This window comes from Ovis canadensis, chromosome 23, assembly GCF_042477335.2.
Source record: "Ovis canadensis isolate MfBH-ARS-UI-01 breed Bighorn chromosome 23, ARS-UI_OviCan_v2, whole genome shotgun sequence".
Classification (NCBI taxonomy): domain Eukaryota; kingdom Metazoa; phylum Chordata; class Mammalia; order Artiodactyla; family Bovidae; genus Ovis; species Ovis canadensis.
Window position 1 is genome coordinate 29,381,408 of NC_091267.1, and position 17,349 is coordinate 29,398,756.

Below are 17,349 nucleotides of genomic sequence, written 5' to 3' on the forward strand. Positions count from 1 at the left end.
GCTGTGGAAAGAAGAGAAGCAAAAGGCAAGGGAGAGATGGAAAGACATATTCAACTGAATGCAGAGTTCCAGAGAAGAACAATGAGAGGTTAGAAGACTTTCTTAAATGAACAATGCAAAGAAATAGAAGAACACAATAAAACAGGAAAGACTAGAGTTTGCTTTAAGAAAATTGGAAATATCAAGGGAATATTTCATGCAAGGATGAGCATGATAAAGGACAGAAGTGATAAGGACTTAAGAACTAGAAGAGATAAAACAGAGGCAGCGAGAATACTTAGAAGAACTCTAGTGTAAAAGTTAGACACAACTTAGAGACTGAACAACAAAGATTGTACAGCATAATTTTTGAGTATGGATATTTTAAATATGCATAAATGGCTTGTTTTTCTAAAGCTATTTATTTCTCCATGCTATTCTCATCTTTTTAGTTTGAAAATTTTAAACTTCCAGAGAATTTGAAAGAATAATATATTGAGTCTCTATCCCCTTCACTTAGATTCACCAGTTGTCAATATTTTGTCTCATGTTTTCTTTCTTTCTCTGAAGACAAACATACACACACACTCTTTTTCGCTAAAGAATTTGACAATTGCAGACATCATGATGCTTTAACCTCAAACGTTCCATTGTGAGCGTTCTATATAAAAAGAATCTCATGATCATACACAAGATCTTTAACACTGGTGCAAAACAATATCTAACATACAGCTGTTTTTCAGTCGCTCAGTCTTGTCTGACTCTTTGTAACCTTATGGATTCCAAACACCAGGTTTCCCTGTCCTTCATCATATCCCACTGTTTGCTCAAACTCATATCCATTGAGTCTGTAATGCCATCCAACCATCTTGTCCTCTGTCGTCCCCTTCTCCCCCTGCCTTCAATCTTTCCCAGCCTCAGGGTCTTTACTAATGTGTCAGCTGTTCACATTAGGCTATTGGAGCTTCAGCTTCAGTCCTTCAAATGATATTCAGGGTTTATTTCCTTTGACTAGTTTGATCTCCTTGCAGTACAAGAGATTCTCAAGAATTTTCTACAGTAGTTAAGCAAATTTCCCAACAACCCCCATCTTTTAAAACAATGTTTTACAGTCTAGGATTCAACTAATATTCATACATTGCTTTTATTTGTCATATGTCTCAGCTCTGTTTTGGTCTAGAAGTGTCATATGTTTAACTCTTTCAGAGATGAACTGCTTTTTGTTCTTTATGTTGACTCTTGACATTATTTTATAGTGTATCCCATACAGACTTGCCGTGCTGTATTCTTGGATTCTGCCTGCAATGCAGAGACCCTGCTTGGGTTGGGATGATCCCCTGGAGAAGAAAAAGGCTGCTCACTCCAGTATTCCAGCCTGGAGAATTTGATGAACTGTATAGTCCATGGAGTCACAAAGAGTCAGACACAAAAATTCAGGTCAAATATTTTGGTCAAGAACACTATATATTTGACAGTGTGTGATGTGTACTTCCTATTGAATTCCATTAGAGGCATATAATATAAAGTTGTCCAATCATTGGTTATGCTAAATTTCAGCATCAAAGTAGTATAACACAACACAATTTTATGGTTTACAATGTGATGGTTTAATATGGGTACATATGACTTTCAATTTACAATGGTTGGGTTTACAATTTTTCAACTTTAGGATGGTGTGAAAGTGATACGTGTTTAGTAGAAAACTGTACTTTGAAATTTAATTTAGGTGGATATCTCTCTTGATGCAGGCAGTGGCTGTGAGCCATAGTTCCTAGTCAGCCACACAATCAGTGGAGAATATAACAGATACGAACATCTGTTGTCAGACAATCCCACTATTATAAAATAGGCACTGTGTAGGCAAATATAGGCAAATGTAATTATTCTGAGCACCTTTAAGGTAAGTTAGGCTAAGTTTTGATGTTCAGTAGGCTACATGTTTTAAATGCACTTTCTGCCTGTGATATTTTCAATTTTTAATGCATTTATCAGAACATAATCCCACCATAAGTTGAGGAGGATCTGTACATTGTGAAATGACTACTACAATCAAGTTGATTAACATTTCTTTTGCTTTGTGTAATTACCCTTATTCCCAGTGGTGAGGGAGGTTATAAACACTTAAAGCCTATTTTCCCAGGAAATTTTAAATATATAAAATGTTATTTTTAATTATCTTTTCTCATCACATTGTGATCAGAAATCAAGTTTTTAGAATGTCTTGAAACTTCTATAACCTTAGTCAGGGATATTTTTAAAAGATTATTTTCCAGTTGTTGGTGAACTGTTCTGATATGTAGTCTAGATTTTGAATTATGTCATTTAAACATTCTTTATTCATGTTATTTCTTTTTATTTTCGTTTTATACACTGGTTAAAAAAAAAAAGGTACAATAATGCATCCAAAACAGATTTTTCCTTGTAGTCTAATAATATTGATATAAAGGTGCTTTGGTGTGTTATTAGATTCTTATAATTTCTTTTTTGTTGTTGTTGTTCAGGCACTAAGTAGTGTTCTACTCTTTTTGACCCCATGAACTGTAGTAAGCCAGGCTCCTCTGTCCATGGATTTCCCAGACAAGAATACTGGAGTGAGTAGCCATTTCCATCTCCAGGGGATCTTCCCTATCCAGGGGTTAAACCCATGTTTCCTGTACTGTCAGGAGAATTTTTTATCACTGAGTCACTGGGGAAGTCCTCTTATAATTTAGGATTATATATAAGGTTAAAAAATTAAATATTTCATTGTAATGTTATTAGTCCTCTATTTCTAGCAATTCTTTTGCTTTAAATTCTATTTTGTCATATATCAGTATTGCAAAAGTTGTAGTATCTTTCATATTTTTCTTCATCCTGAGTGGTTTTGTTTTTAGCTTCTTTATTATTTAGCTGAATATTTATTTAATTTTTTTTTTACTCCTGATAATACTGTTTGGATCTTTTACTATTAATGTATTTTATGCTTCTGAATGCTTCCTAGTTTAGGATTTCTCAATATCAGCACTATCACTATTTTGGATTACAAAATTATTTGTGAGTAGGGGACGGTCCTGTTCATTGCAAGGTGTTTAGTAGCATTCCTGATGTTTACTTACTTTTGTCAGTAGCATCTACCAAAACCTATATACTCAGTTTAAAAATACTGAGAATCTCTCCAGAAATTGCTAAATATTAATTGAGAGGCAAAATTGTCCTTAGTTGAGAAACATTGTTTTGATTTTAGATAGTTTGACATTTTCATTATTTTCTTCTATTAATATGAACGTTATATGGTTTGTTTCCATTATTTTAATTATTTTTATGAAGATGTTAAATTTTTAATTTAAATTATAAAATTTAAGAGAGGTCAACTTCCAGATAGAACCTTAGCTATGACTATCCCTTCTCAATGTATTTGCTATAAATTTTTGGCATTTTAGTTCTGTCACTAAAAATGTGTAAATAAGACAAAACTGCTGTTGTACACAATCTATGGTTATCATATTTACCTTATATTTTATCATTTTTGCTCATAGTTCTTTTCTGTTATGTTTATCTACATTTCTATTATTATGTTGATTTTTATTTATTCTGAATGCTTCCAGTTTCCTTCTTTTATTTTTCTCTGAAAAGCAGATTCTAGCAAACATTTAGAGCAGGTTTATCCATGACACATTTCCTTATTTTACTTACACCAGAAAATGCATTTTTTTACTTGCTCTTCATAAAGGTAATTTTGCTGAACATAGAATTTTGACTAGACAGTTGTTTTTATTTTCCTTCATCACTTACAAAATTTTGTGCCAATTTCTTCCTGTTTTCATAATTTATGATAAGCAACCCACTTTAATTTTTCTTAACTTATATGTAAAGATGTATTTCTCTTTGCTTGTATTCAAGGTTTTATTTTATAAATTTTTTAAAATTTAGTTTTCATAAATTTGAGTGTAACAGTCATGGGTTTCCTGAATGAGATTTGCTCAACTTGTTAAATTTATGCCTTTCAGATTCAGGCAATTTCAGCATGATTCATCAGTCCTCACTCTCTTCTCTACTTTGGGATTTCTATGATACAAATAATAAAACTTTTGTAACTGCTCTACAGGTTATTCAACTCTGTTACTTTCATAAAAATATATATTTCTCTCTGGTTCAGATTGGATGAATTTTTTGTCTATAATTAATTTTACTGACTCTGTCACATTAATTATGCAATTGAATATATGAAGCAAGTTTTTTTTTTCTAGTGTTGCCATATCTTTTTAGTTACAAAAATGTAATTTGGCTTATACTTTTATCTTCTATGTATTCAATTTATCTATTTTTCTTCCATTTCTTTGCTGAAAAATTTGCATTTTTTCCAAAGTATCCCTACTTGCCTGTTGGAATATTTTAATAATATTTGTTTTAAAGTCCTATCAGATAATTTCAACATCTGTATTACTTTTGCATTTCTGTCTGTTCATTGCCTTTTCCCAGTTAAGTTGAGATTTACCTGGTTCTAGATATGATGAGTAATTTTTAAATTAATTTTCTGGACAATTTGACTCATGACAATTTATTATTCATCAGCATCATTTTTAGTTTGCTGTCTACTCTTTTGCGTTCAGAATGTATATATTTGTCCATTGTGGTTTGGATGTTAGTATAATTTTTTTTTGTTTATGTAGTGTTATTTTGAAATGCCCATGTAACACTTGGGTGTTACACAGAGAGTAATCTGAATACTTGGTTAGAGCCCACTTTCTAGTTCAGTTCTCAAAGCACTCATGATATTGATTACAGTTTCAAAAATAGGGTATTCCAGAATTTGCATATGACTAAATGTGCATGCTAAGTTGTTTCAGTCATGTCTGACTCTTTGTGACCCTATGGGCTATAGCCCTAAAGTCTCCTCTGTCAATGGGGATTGACTAGGTAAGAATACTGGAGTGGGTTGCCATGCCCTCCACCAGGGGATCTTCCCAACCCAGGGGTCAAAGTTTGCTTCTCTTAGGTCTCTTTCATTGGCAGGAGAGATCTTTACCACTAGTGCCACCTAGGAAGTTCAGTCCAGTTAAGTTCAGTCACTCTGTCGTGTCTGACTTTGCGACCCCATGGTCTAGAACATGCCAGGCCTCCCTGTCCATCACTAACTCCCGGGGGGGTTTATTCCAACTCATGTACACTGAGTCGGTAATGCCATCTTCTGTCGTCCTCTTCTCCTCCCAAATTCAATCATTCCAAGCATCAGGGTCTTTTCAAATGAGTCAGCTCTTCACATCAGGTGGCCAAAGTATTGGAGTTTCAGCTTTAACATCAGTTCTTCCAATGAATATTCAGGACTGATTTCCCTTAGGATGGAATGGGTGGATTTCCTTGCTGTCCAAGTGACTCTCAAGAGTATTCTCCAATACCACAGTTTAAAAGCATCAATTCTTTGGTGCTTAACTTTCTTTATAGTCCAACTCTCACATCCATACATGACAAAAGGAAAAAAAAAAGAAACATAGCCTTAACTAGACGGACCTTTGTTGGCAAAGTAATGTCTCTGCTATTTAATATGCTCTCTATGTTGGTCATAACTTTTCTTTCAAAGAGTAAGCATTGTTTAATTTCATGGCTGCAGTCACCATCTGCAGTGATTTTGGAGCCTCCCCCAAAAATAAAGTCTCTCACAGTTTCCCCATCTATTTACCATGAAGTGATGGGACCAGATGCCATGATGTTGCTTATCTAAATGGTGAGCTTTAAGCCATTTTTCACTCTCCTCTTTCGTTTTCATCAAGAGACTCGTTAGTTCTTCTTCACTTTCTGTCATAAGAGTGATGTCATGTCCATAACAAAGGTTATTGATATTTCTCCCAACAATCTTGATTCCAGCTTGTACTTCATCCAGCCCAGTGTTTCTCATGATGTACTCTGCAGATAAGTTAAACAAGCAGAATGACAATATACAGCCTTGACATACTCATTTCCCTATTTGGAACCAGTCTGTCGTTCCATGTTCACTTCTAACTGTTGCTTCCTGACCTGCATACAGATTTCTCAGGAGGTAGGTCAGGTGGTCTGGTATTCCCATCTCTTAAAGAAATTTCCACAGTTTGTGGTGATCCACAAAGTCAAAGGTATTAACATAGTCAATAAAACAGAAATAAATGGTTTTCTGTAACTCTTATTTTTTCAATAATCCAATGGATGTTGGCAATTTGATCTCTGGTTCCTCTGCCTTTTCTAAATCCAGCTCTAACATCTGGAAGTTCATGGTTCATGTACTGTTAAAGCCTGGCTTGGAGAATTTTGAACATTACTTTGCTGGTATGTGAAATGAGTGCAATTGTGTGGTAGTTTGAGCATTCTTTGGAATTGTTTTTCTTTGAGATTGGGATGAAAACTGACCTTTTCCAGTCCTGTGGCCACTGCTGAGTTTTCCAAATTTGCTGGCATATTGAGTGCAGCACTTTCACAGCATCATCTTTCAACATTTGAAATAGCTCAGCTGGAATTCCATCATCTCCACTAACCTTGTTTGTAGTGATGCTTCCTAAGGCCCACTTGACTTCACATTCCAGAATGTCTGGCTTTAGGTGAGTGATCATACCATTGTGATTACCTGGGTCGTCAAGATTTTTTTTTTTTTTGTACAGTTCTTCTGTTTATTCTTGCCACCTCATCTTAATATCTACTGCTTCTGTTAGGTTCATACCATTTTTTGTCCTTTATTGTGCCCATCTTTGCATGAAATGTTCCCTTGGTGACTCTAATTGCCTTGAAGAGATCTCTAGTTTTTCCCATTCTATTGTTTTCCTCTATTTTTTGCACTGATCCCTGAGGAAGCCTTTCTTGTCTCTCATTGCTATTCTTTGGAACTCTGCATTCAAATAGGTATATCTTTCCTTTTCTCCTTTGATTTTTCACTTTTCTTCTTTTCACAGCTATTTGTAAGGCCTCCTCAGAGAGCCATTTTGCTTTTTGCATTTCTTTTTCTTGAGGATGGTCTTGATCCCTGTCTCCTATACAATCTCACAAAGCTCAATCCATAGTTCATCAGGTACTCTATCAGATCCAGTGCCTTAAATCTATTTCTTACTTCCACTATAAAATTGTAATGGAAAAAAAAATTGTAATGGATTTGATTTAGGTCATACCTGAATGGTCTAATGGTTTTCCATCCTTTCTTCAGTTTAAATCTGAATTTGGCAATAAGCAGTTAATGATCTGAGCCACAGTCAGCTCCCAGTCTTGTTGCTGACTGTATAGAGCTTCTCCATTTTTGGCTGCAAAGAATATAATCAATCTGATTTCAGCGTTGACCGTATGGTGATGTTCATGTGTAGAGTCCGCTCTTGTCTTGTTGCAAGAGTGTTTGCTATGACCAGTGTGTTCATATCCTTTGCCCTGCTTCATTCTGTATTTCAAGACCAAATTTGCCTGTTACTCCAGGTGTTTCTTGACTTCCTACTTTTGCATCCCAGTCCCCTATAATGAAAAGGACATCTTTGGGGGGGGGTGTTATTTCTAGAAGGTCTGGTAGGTCCTCACAGAACCATTCAATTTCAGGTTCTTCAGCATTACTGGTCAGGGCATAGACTTGTATTTCCATGATATTAAATGGTTTGCCTTAGAAATAAACAGAGATCATTCTGTCGTTTATGAGATTGCATCCAAGTACTGTATTTAGGACTCTTTTGTTGACTCTGTTGGCTACTCCATTTCTTCTAAGAAATTTTTTGCTCACAATAATAGGTATAATGGTCATCTGAGTTAAATTCACTCATTCCAATCCATTTTAATTTGCTGATTCCTAAAATGTCAAGGTCACATCTCCTGTTTGAACACTTCCAATTTTCCTAGATTCGTGGACCTAATATTCCAGGTTCCCATGCAAGATTGCTCTTTACAGCATTGGACTTTGCTTCTATCACCAGTCACATTCCACATCTTGGTGTTGTTTTTTCTTTGGCTCCATCTCTTCATTTTTTCTAGAGTTATTTCTCCACTGATCTCCGGTAGCATATTGGGCACCTACCAACCTGGGAGTTCACCTTTCCCTGTCCTTAGTTTTTGCCTTTTCATACTGTTCACAGGGTTCTCAAGGCAAGAATTCTGAAGTGGTTTGCCATTCCCTCCTCCAGTGGACCACATTTTGTCAGAACTCTCCACCACGACCATGGCGGCTGTGTGGCGCTGGAGCATCCTTGAAGAGATACCCCACACCCAAGGTCAGGAGCCGTGGCTGTGCTTTGCTATAGCGACAGTGAGGAGTTACCACATGTCCAAGGGCAAAGGAGAAGCCCCAGTAAGACAGTTCAGTTCAGTTCAGTTCAGTCACTCAGTCATGTCCGACTCTTCACAACCCCATGAATCACAGCACTCCAGGTCTCCCTGTCCATCACCAACTTCCAGACTTCACTCAGACTCACGTGTATCGAGTCAGTGATGCCATCCAGCCATCTCATCCTCGGTCGTTCCCTTCTCTTCCTGCCCCCAATCCCTCCCACATCAGAGTCTTTTCCAGTGAGTCAACTCTTCACATGAGGTGGCCAAAGTATTGGAGTTTCAGCTTCAGCATCATTCTCTCCAAAGAAATCCCAGGGCTGATCTCCTTCAGATTGGATTAGTTAGATCTCCTTGCAGTCCAAGGGACTCTCAAGAGTCTTCTCTAACACCACGGTTCAAAAGCATCAATTTTTTGGTGCTTTCTTCACAGTTCAACTCTCACATCCATACATGATCACTGGAAAAACCATAGCCTTGACTAGACAGACCTTTGTTGGCAAAGTAATGTCTCTGCTTTTCAATATGCTATCTAGGTCGGTCATAACTTTTCTTCTAAGGAGTAACCGTAAGGAGTAGGAGGGGTGAATTCACATTTAGAATCAAAGCCCATTCCCTTCAGGGATTCTCAGAGGGCACAGACAAGCCCAGGACCCCAGCAGCCCCACAGAGACTGAGACAGAAATGTATTTGAGCATCTCCTGTGATGGTACGGGTCAGCAGTGTACTGCCACAGGGACAGGGTATCTGGTTGCAGCAGATTTGGGTATAGCATAAGCCCTCTTGGAGGAGGTCACCATTAACTCACCATAGAGCTGCCAGAAATTATACAGGCCTGGGAAATAGACTCTTGGAGTGCACAAAGAGAACCTTGTGTGCACCAGGTCCCAGGAGAAAGGAGCAGTGACCCTACATAAAACTGACCTAGACTTACCCGAGAGTGTCCAAGAGTCTCCAGTGGAGGTGTGGGTTGGTGGTGACCTGCTGCAGGGTTGGGGACAGGGAGTGTAGCAGTACATTCATGGGATCATTTGAAGAATGTCTCCATTATCTTAATTACATTTGCCATAGTTTGGTCCCAGGTAAATAGCAGGGAGGGAACACAGCTCCATCCATCAACAGAAAATGGGATTAAAAATTTACTGAGCATGGCCCAGTCCATCAGAACAATATCCAGTTTCCCCCTCAGTCAGTCTCTCCCATCAGGTAGGTTCCATAAGCCTCTTATCCTTCTCCATCAGAGGGCAGACAGACTGAAAACCACAATCACAGAAAACTAACCAATCTGATCACATGGGCCACAGCCTTGTCTAACTCAGTAAAACTATGAACCGTGCTGTGGAGGGCTACCTGGGAAGCCCAGGATTTAATCTCTCTCTCTCTCTTTGGTTGCTAAGTAAGTAGCTAAGTCATGTCTGATTCTTGAGACTCCTATAGACTGTAGCCCACTAGACTCCACAGAGGTTAAAAATAATTTTCTTCAGATCCTTCCTACCCAAGATTTACCCTCATTGTTCAGATTTGAGGAAGAGGACACTCTTTCTATTACGTAATTATAGGATGCACGGATAGGCAACAGGACCTAAGAACATGATTTTTTAAGTGCTTGAGGGGAAAGAATGTGCCATGTATTGTTATTATTTTACAAGTACTCTATGTATATCAATCAGATTGTGTTTTTGATAAGTCAGTTCTCAATATAATTAACACTCTTTTATTTGTAGGTGAGCTACTTTTTCTCTGTGGTGGATTCTAGGATATTTTATCATTTTCAGGTTCACTATGCTTTTTTAAAAAAGAATCCATTGTATTTGAAATTTATTTGTTTTTTGAATTTAAATACAATGTGTCATTTATTAATGATGAAGAATTTTTGTCCATCTTCTCTTCCAATATATCTACTTCACCTTTTTCTCTAGTCTCTCCTTGTATAATTTCTATTGGATATATTTCATTCATTCCCACTTTGTCCTTTATTTCTATTCTAGTTCATGTCTTCTCTTTTGTTGATTCTTTGTATTTTGTGATGTAGTGGAAATGGCTTATAGCAGCTGCCTAGAATCAATTGTAAAATATTCAGAAAATTTTTGAACCAGTTTTTAAACCATCATTGGCTTAAAATGGTTGTGGTGAGAATATTTAAAATTGGCAAATGCTACAAATTAAAGGTTATTTTTGAAGGTGTGATATCATTGATACCAAAACTTGTGATGTTAAAAATGTGAAAGATCTATATGATGCAAAAACAAACCAGAATATTAGCACTTGCTGATTTTAGATGACTTGTTCTAATGTATCATCCAACTTCCCAATTATCTCTGTAGTTCTGTCTAATCTTGTATCTAATAATCCATTTATTTTCTAATTTCAGTATCACAATTCAACAAGAAGATGAAATTGATTCTATGTAAAATTCACCATGTAATTTTAAATAAACCTACTATATTCTAAAATGTCTTTATGGACATATAGTTGATATACAGAACTATGTTAGTTTCATGTATATGACAATGCTTGACATTTGCATACAGTGCAAAATGATCACCACGATAAGTCTAGCTACCATCCGCCACCATATAGAAATACACATTTTTCTCTTTTGATGATAACTTTGAATATTTAATTTCTTAGCAACTTTCAAATTTGAAATATAGTATTATTGATTATATTTACTATGTACATTGTATCTTGTGATTTATTTACCTTATAGCTGGAAGTTTGGATAGTCTAGTCTAGTCTAGTCTAGTCTAGTCTATAACTTTCCTCCTGTTTTATTTGACTTTAGTCCACCTAATGGACTAGTCTTTAGTCCACCTAGTATAGTCTTAACCTTTCCACCTGTTTTACCTACCTCCAACTCTTGTCTCCTGTGGCAACTTCCAATCTGTACTCTGTAGCTATGAATTTCATTTTATATCATTTCTTTTTTTGTTTGTTTTTTAGATTCCACGTATGGCTCAAGTGGTAAAGCATCTTCCTACAATGCAGGAGACTGGGATTCAATCCCTGGGTTGGGAAGATCTCCTGGAGAAGGAAATGGCAACCCACTCCAGTATCCTTGCCTGGAAAATTCCATAGACAGAGAAGCCTGGTAGGCTACAGTCCATGAGGTCACAAAGAGTCAGACACGACTGAGTGACTTCATTTATAAGTGAAATCACACAGCATTTTGGATTTTTTTTTTTTTGGCTTGACTTATTTTGTTTAGAATAATTCCGTCAAGCATTCATGCTGTCACAAACGGCAAGAATTCATTATTTTTATATCTAATGATCTGTTTGTGTGTATTTATGAAACTGATTATAAGATATATATATATCTTTATATATATATCTATATATATATATCTTTATATATATATCTATATATATATATCTTTATATATATATCTATATCTTTATCTATATATATAAAGATATATATATATATATATCTTTATCCTTTGATCCATGAATGGACACTTAGTCAGTTTCCATATCTTCAATATTGTATTAATAAATATGCTACTATGAATATTGGGGTGCATTTATATTTTTGAATCAGTATTTTCATTTTCTTCAGATTAATACTATGAAGTAGGATTGTTGGATCATACAGTAGTCATATGTTTAACTTTTTGAAGAACCTCCACATTGTTTTATGTAGTGGCTGCCCCAACAGCAGTGCAGTCACCCCACTAACAATGCACAAGTGTATGCTTCTCTTCACATTTTTCCCCAATCTTTCTTATTTTTTGTCCTTTTGATAATTTATTATCATCTGACAGGTGTCAGATGACATCTCATTGTGGTTTTGATTGTATTTCCTTTATGATTAGTAATATCATACATATTTTCTTGTTCCTGTTGGCCATCTGTAGGTCATCTTTGGAGAAACATCTATTCAGATACTCTGTCATTTTTTAATAATTTGCAATTTTTTCCCATTCAGTATTTTGCTTTTTAATTTCATTGATGGTTACCTTTGCTTTTCAGAACATTTTAATTTGATATAGGGTTATATGTTCACTTTTCTTTTTGCTCCCATTGCCTTTAGAGTCAGATCCAAAAACTGTTGGCAAAGATCAAAGTAAAGGAAATTTCTGCGTGTTTTTTTTTCTTTTTTTTTTAAAGGAGATTTATTGCTTCTCATCTTACTTTCATTTTTTAAAAACTCATTTTGAGTTAATTTTTAAGTATGGTGTAAGACAAGTCTATTCTTCTGCTGTGACTCTCTTTTTTTCTTTTCTTTTTTTTACTTTACAATACTGTATTAGTTTTGCCATACATTGACATGAATCCACCACAGGTGTACATGAGTTCCCAACCCTGAACCCCCCTCCCACCACCCTCCCCATATCATCTCTCTGTGTCATCCCAGTGCACCAGCCCCAAGCATCCTGTATCCTGTATTGAACCTAGATTAGCGATTTGTTTCTTACATGATAGTATACATGTTCCAATGCCATTCTCCCAAATCATCCCACCCTCTCTCTCTCCCACAGAGTCCAAAAGTCTGTTCTTTACATCTGTGTCTCTTTTGCTGTCTCACATATAGGGTTATCAAGTTCCTCTCATACCACTTATTGAAGAGACTGTCTTTTTCCCACTGTATATCCTAACCTCATTTGTCATATATTAGTTAAATATATATGTTTGAATTATTTCTTGGCTCTTTATTCTATTCCATTGAGTTATGTGTCCATTTTCATTCTGACACCATACTGTTTTGATTACTATAGCTTCATTATACAGTTTGAAATAAGGGAGCATGATGTCTCCAGGTTTGTTCTTATATGTCATGATTGCTCTGGCTATTTGGATCTTTTGTGTTTCCATACCAATTTTGTGACTGTTGGTTCTATTTGTGAGAAAACTGCCACTGAAATTTGATGAGAATTGCATTGAATCTGTGTATTGTTTTGTATAAAATTAACCTTTTAACAATGCTCACTCTTCTAATTCATTGGTATGAATTCATTGTTGTTGTTGTTTCTTTATATCTTCTTCAGTTTCTTTCATTGATATCTTCTAGTTTTCTATGTAGAAATCTTCCACTCCCTTGGTTAATTTTATTTCTAACTGTTTTATTAATTTTCATGTAATTGCAAATGAGACTGGCCTTTTAATTTCTTTTTCTGATAGTTCAATGTTACTGTTTCAAAACATCACATTTTTGTATATTGATGTTGTACCTTGCAAATTTACTAAATTAGTTTATTAGTTGTAAATATTTGGGGGCAGAATCTTTAGTGTTTTCTCTATAAAATATAAAATTGGGGTTTTCTAGGAGGCACAAATGGTAAAGAACTCACTCGTCAATGTAGGAGCTAAAAGAGACATCGGTTTGATCCCTGGGTTGGGAAGAACCCTTGGAGGAAGGCATCCTACTCCAGGATTTGTGCCTGGAGAATCTCAAGGACAGGGGAACCTGGTAGGCTGCTGTACATAAGGCTGCAAAGAGTTTGACATGACTGAAGGGACTTAGCACACATGCATATATAAAATCACGTCCTCCACAAACAGTGACAAGTTTACTTCTGTCTTTCCAATTTGTATGACTTTTACTTTTTCCTCTATTTGCTCTGTGAGGTCTTCTAATACTATGTTGAATAACATTTATGAGAGTGGGAACTCTTGTCCTATTCCTCATTATAGAAGTTTCAGTCTTTTATCATTGAGTATAATGTTTAATATGGGTTTATCATGTATGTTTTTTGTTATGTTGTACTTTCTATAGCCACTTTCTTAAGAATTTTTATCATGAATAAATGATGAATCCTGTTAAATTATTTTCTGCATATTTTGAGATGATTATATGATTCGTATCATTCATTTTATTGATTTGGTGTATAAACATTGATTGATTTCTATATGTTGAATCATCCCTGGAATAAATCTCATTTTATCATACCACATAATATTTTTAATTCTTGCTGAATTCAGTTGGCTAATATATTTTTTAGAATGTTGCATATGCTAATCAAATATATTAGTCTCTTTTTATATCTTTCTTTGCTGATTTTGCTATCCTTGCAACATGAGTTTGGGAGCATTTCCTCCTCTTCAGCTTTTTGGAAGAGTTTGAGAAGGATAAGTGTTAAAGTTTCTTTGAGTCATTGATAAAATAAACCAGTAATACCCACCAGTCCCAGACTTTCAGATGTTGAGTTTTCAATTGATAATTCAATCTCCCTACTCCTTTTTCAGTTCTCTTGTTGCAGTAAGATATTTACATGCATATATTTTCTTGATACTAATTAGTGCCCTTTCTTTTCAGCTTAAAAAGTCCCTTTAACATTTAGGTCAGTGTAGTGCTGATTAATTATTTCTGCTTTTGTTTGTCTGGAAAGCTCTTTCTATTCCTTTCAATTCTGAATAATAGCTTTGCCTTGTAGAGTATTTTTGGTTGAAAGTTTTTTGTTTGTTTGTTTGTTTGTTTTCCTTTCTGCACTCTGAATACATCATGCCAATCTTTCTGGCCTTCAGAGTTTCTTCTGCAAGAATGGGGGTCCTCTTGTACATAGTAATTTTTTTTTCCTCTTGCTGTTTTTAAAATGTCTTTCTTTAAGTGTTATCACTGCAGTTATGCTTTATGCAGGTATCTTTATATTTACTTGTTTGGAACTCTCTGGGCTTCATGAATCTGGATATTTGTTTCCTTCCACAAGTTAAAGAAGTGTTCAACTATAATTTTTTATATATGTTTTCTGTTTTTTTTGTTGTTGTTGTTCTCTTTTTTCTCCTTCTGGGACTTCTATAATGTGAATATTACTTTTCCTGATAATATCCTATAGATCACTTAAGCTATCTTCATTTTTTATTTATTTTTTGTTGTGTGTGTGTTGGAATGGGGCATGATTTTTTAGGTAAGTTTCACTGCCTTATCTTCTAGATCATTGTTTTTTCCTACTGCTTCATCTAGTCTGATTTTAAACTTCTCTATTCTTTATTAAAGGAGATCAGCCCTGAGATTTCTTTGGAGGGAATGATGCTGAAGCTGAAACTCCAGTACTTTGGCCACCTCATGCAAAAGGTACGACTCATTGGAAAAGACTCTGATGCCGGGAGGGATTGGGGGCGGGAGGAGAAGGGGATGACAGAGGATGAGATGGCTGGATGGCATCACTGACTCGATGGACATGAGTCTGAGTGAACTCCAGGAGTTGGTGATGGACAGGGAGGCCTGGCATGCTGCGATTCATGGGATCGCAAAGAGTCGGACATGACTGAGCGACTGAACTGAACTGAACTGATTATTTATTTATTTACTTTTTTCCTTTTAAGTTAATGTAGTCTTCCACATTCTGACTTCTGTTTGATACTTTCTTATATTGTCTGTCTCTTTGTTGAAGTTCTCACTGTGTTCATTCATCTCCATAGTTTAGTGGGATCTTTGATATGGCAACCCACTCCGGTATTCTTGCCTGGAAAATCCTATGGATGGAGAAGCCTGGTGGGCTATAGTCCATGGGGTCGCAAAGAGTCGGACACGACTGACCGACTTTGACTTACTTACTTACTTATAACTAATTACTTTGATCTTTTTATCAGGTACATTACTTATCTCCATTCTATTGAGGAATTTTCCCTAGGCTTTTATCTTGTTCTTTTTGTGAACATATTCCTCTTTCTCTTCATTTTATTTGATTGTGTTTCTATGTGTCAGACAAAACAGTTATCTAAGTCATGAAGGAGTGCCCTTGCATAGGAAATGCATTTTATCATTTAACCCTCCAACTCTTCAATGTTGCCACCTGCATTTTTGTGATTGTTTGAGCAGCCTGATTTATTCTTGATAGGTCCCAGTTGTTGATGGTGTGTCAAGGCCTGTGAGTTTTCCAAAGGGAGATATCTCAGTCAGCACCAGTTTCAGTCTGATTAGAAGGTGGACCCTCCAGCAGTAGCTTTTAGAGGATGCAAGTATATACCTAGTCACCAAAGCCAGGCTCTCAAGGACCATTCCTTGTGTGGGTTGCATGTGCCTTCCCAGTTTTTGTGGCACCACAGGATTGGTAAGGGGATGGCACACCCCCTGATACTAACAGATTAGGAAGAGTGTGAGGAACTGGTGCTCAGGTCCCTTTAAAGAGGGACTACAGCTTCCTACTCATTTTGCAGATGCTTTAAGATTTGAAAATGTGTCTCCTTCACATTGGTCTGGAAATTTTTCAAACTGTTGCTTTTTCTCTGGGTCCTAAAGTAAATGAGTGTATTTGCAAACTATTTAAGAATAAAATCTCCATTCTCTACACTACTGTAACTAGTGATTTACAAAATTCTGAATATAACTAGTGATGTACAAAATTCTAAGTCTCCTCTTCTTCCTGGAGTATGCTTCCTTGTCTTTAGTAATGGCTATATAACTTGTTTAGGCAGTGAACATAAGCATAAGTGATATGTGTCATTTCTGGATAAAAGCATATCAGAGGCAGTGTGCCATTGTCTATGTTTTTGCTCTTAATCTGGAAATATATGTTAACATGAAGACTCCACAAGATTGAAACAGCCTAAAATATGGACCCATCACAAGAAAGACATCTGCCTTTAAGAACTGCTTAGTCTCTAAGTGAATACTGACAGAATAAGAAGTGAACTTTTATAACTGAAAGACATTGAGAGAGATAATAGAGAGATATATAAAAAGATATAGATATATAGATATTTGCATAACATAGCCTAGCCTGACTGATATTTTTATTTTCTGTTTTGCTTTATGCCCATATGTTAGTTTCTAACTTTTAAATATTTGCTACATTATTCTACTGCATTATATGCTATATTTATTCTTATTTAAAATATCCTTGGATCCTAGGCTCCTTTGAACACATTTTAAATATTTCATTTACTTTATATGAAAAAGGCAGACAACTTTTCTAACCATATGATTTATAAATTCCTGGTAATATTGATTATATATTAAAATACTTTTATTTCACTAAGCCATGCAGTCCAATTTAGCACCTGCAGTCTATTTTCAATAATCATTGGTAAATAAAAAAAAAATAATGTATTCATAAAAGATGTAGTTCACAAGAAAAAGTAAATTATTTGGATAAAAATGTTCCTTTAAAATAATAATAATAATAATGATAATAAAATAGGTTATGTTTATTTTTTGGCCATTCAATTACTTCAAAATAATACTGACTGGTTT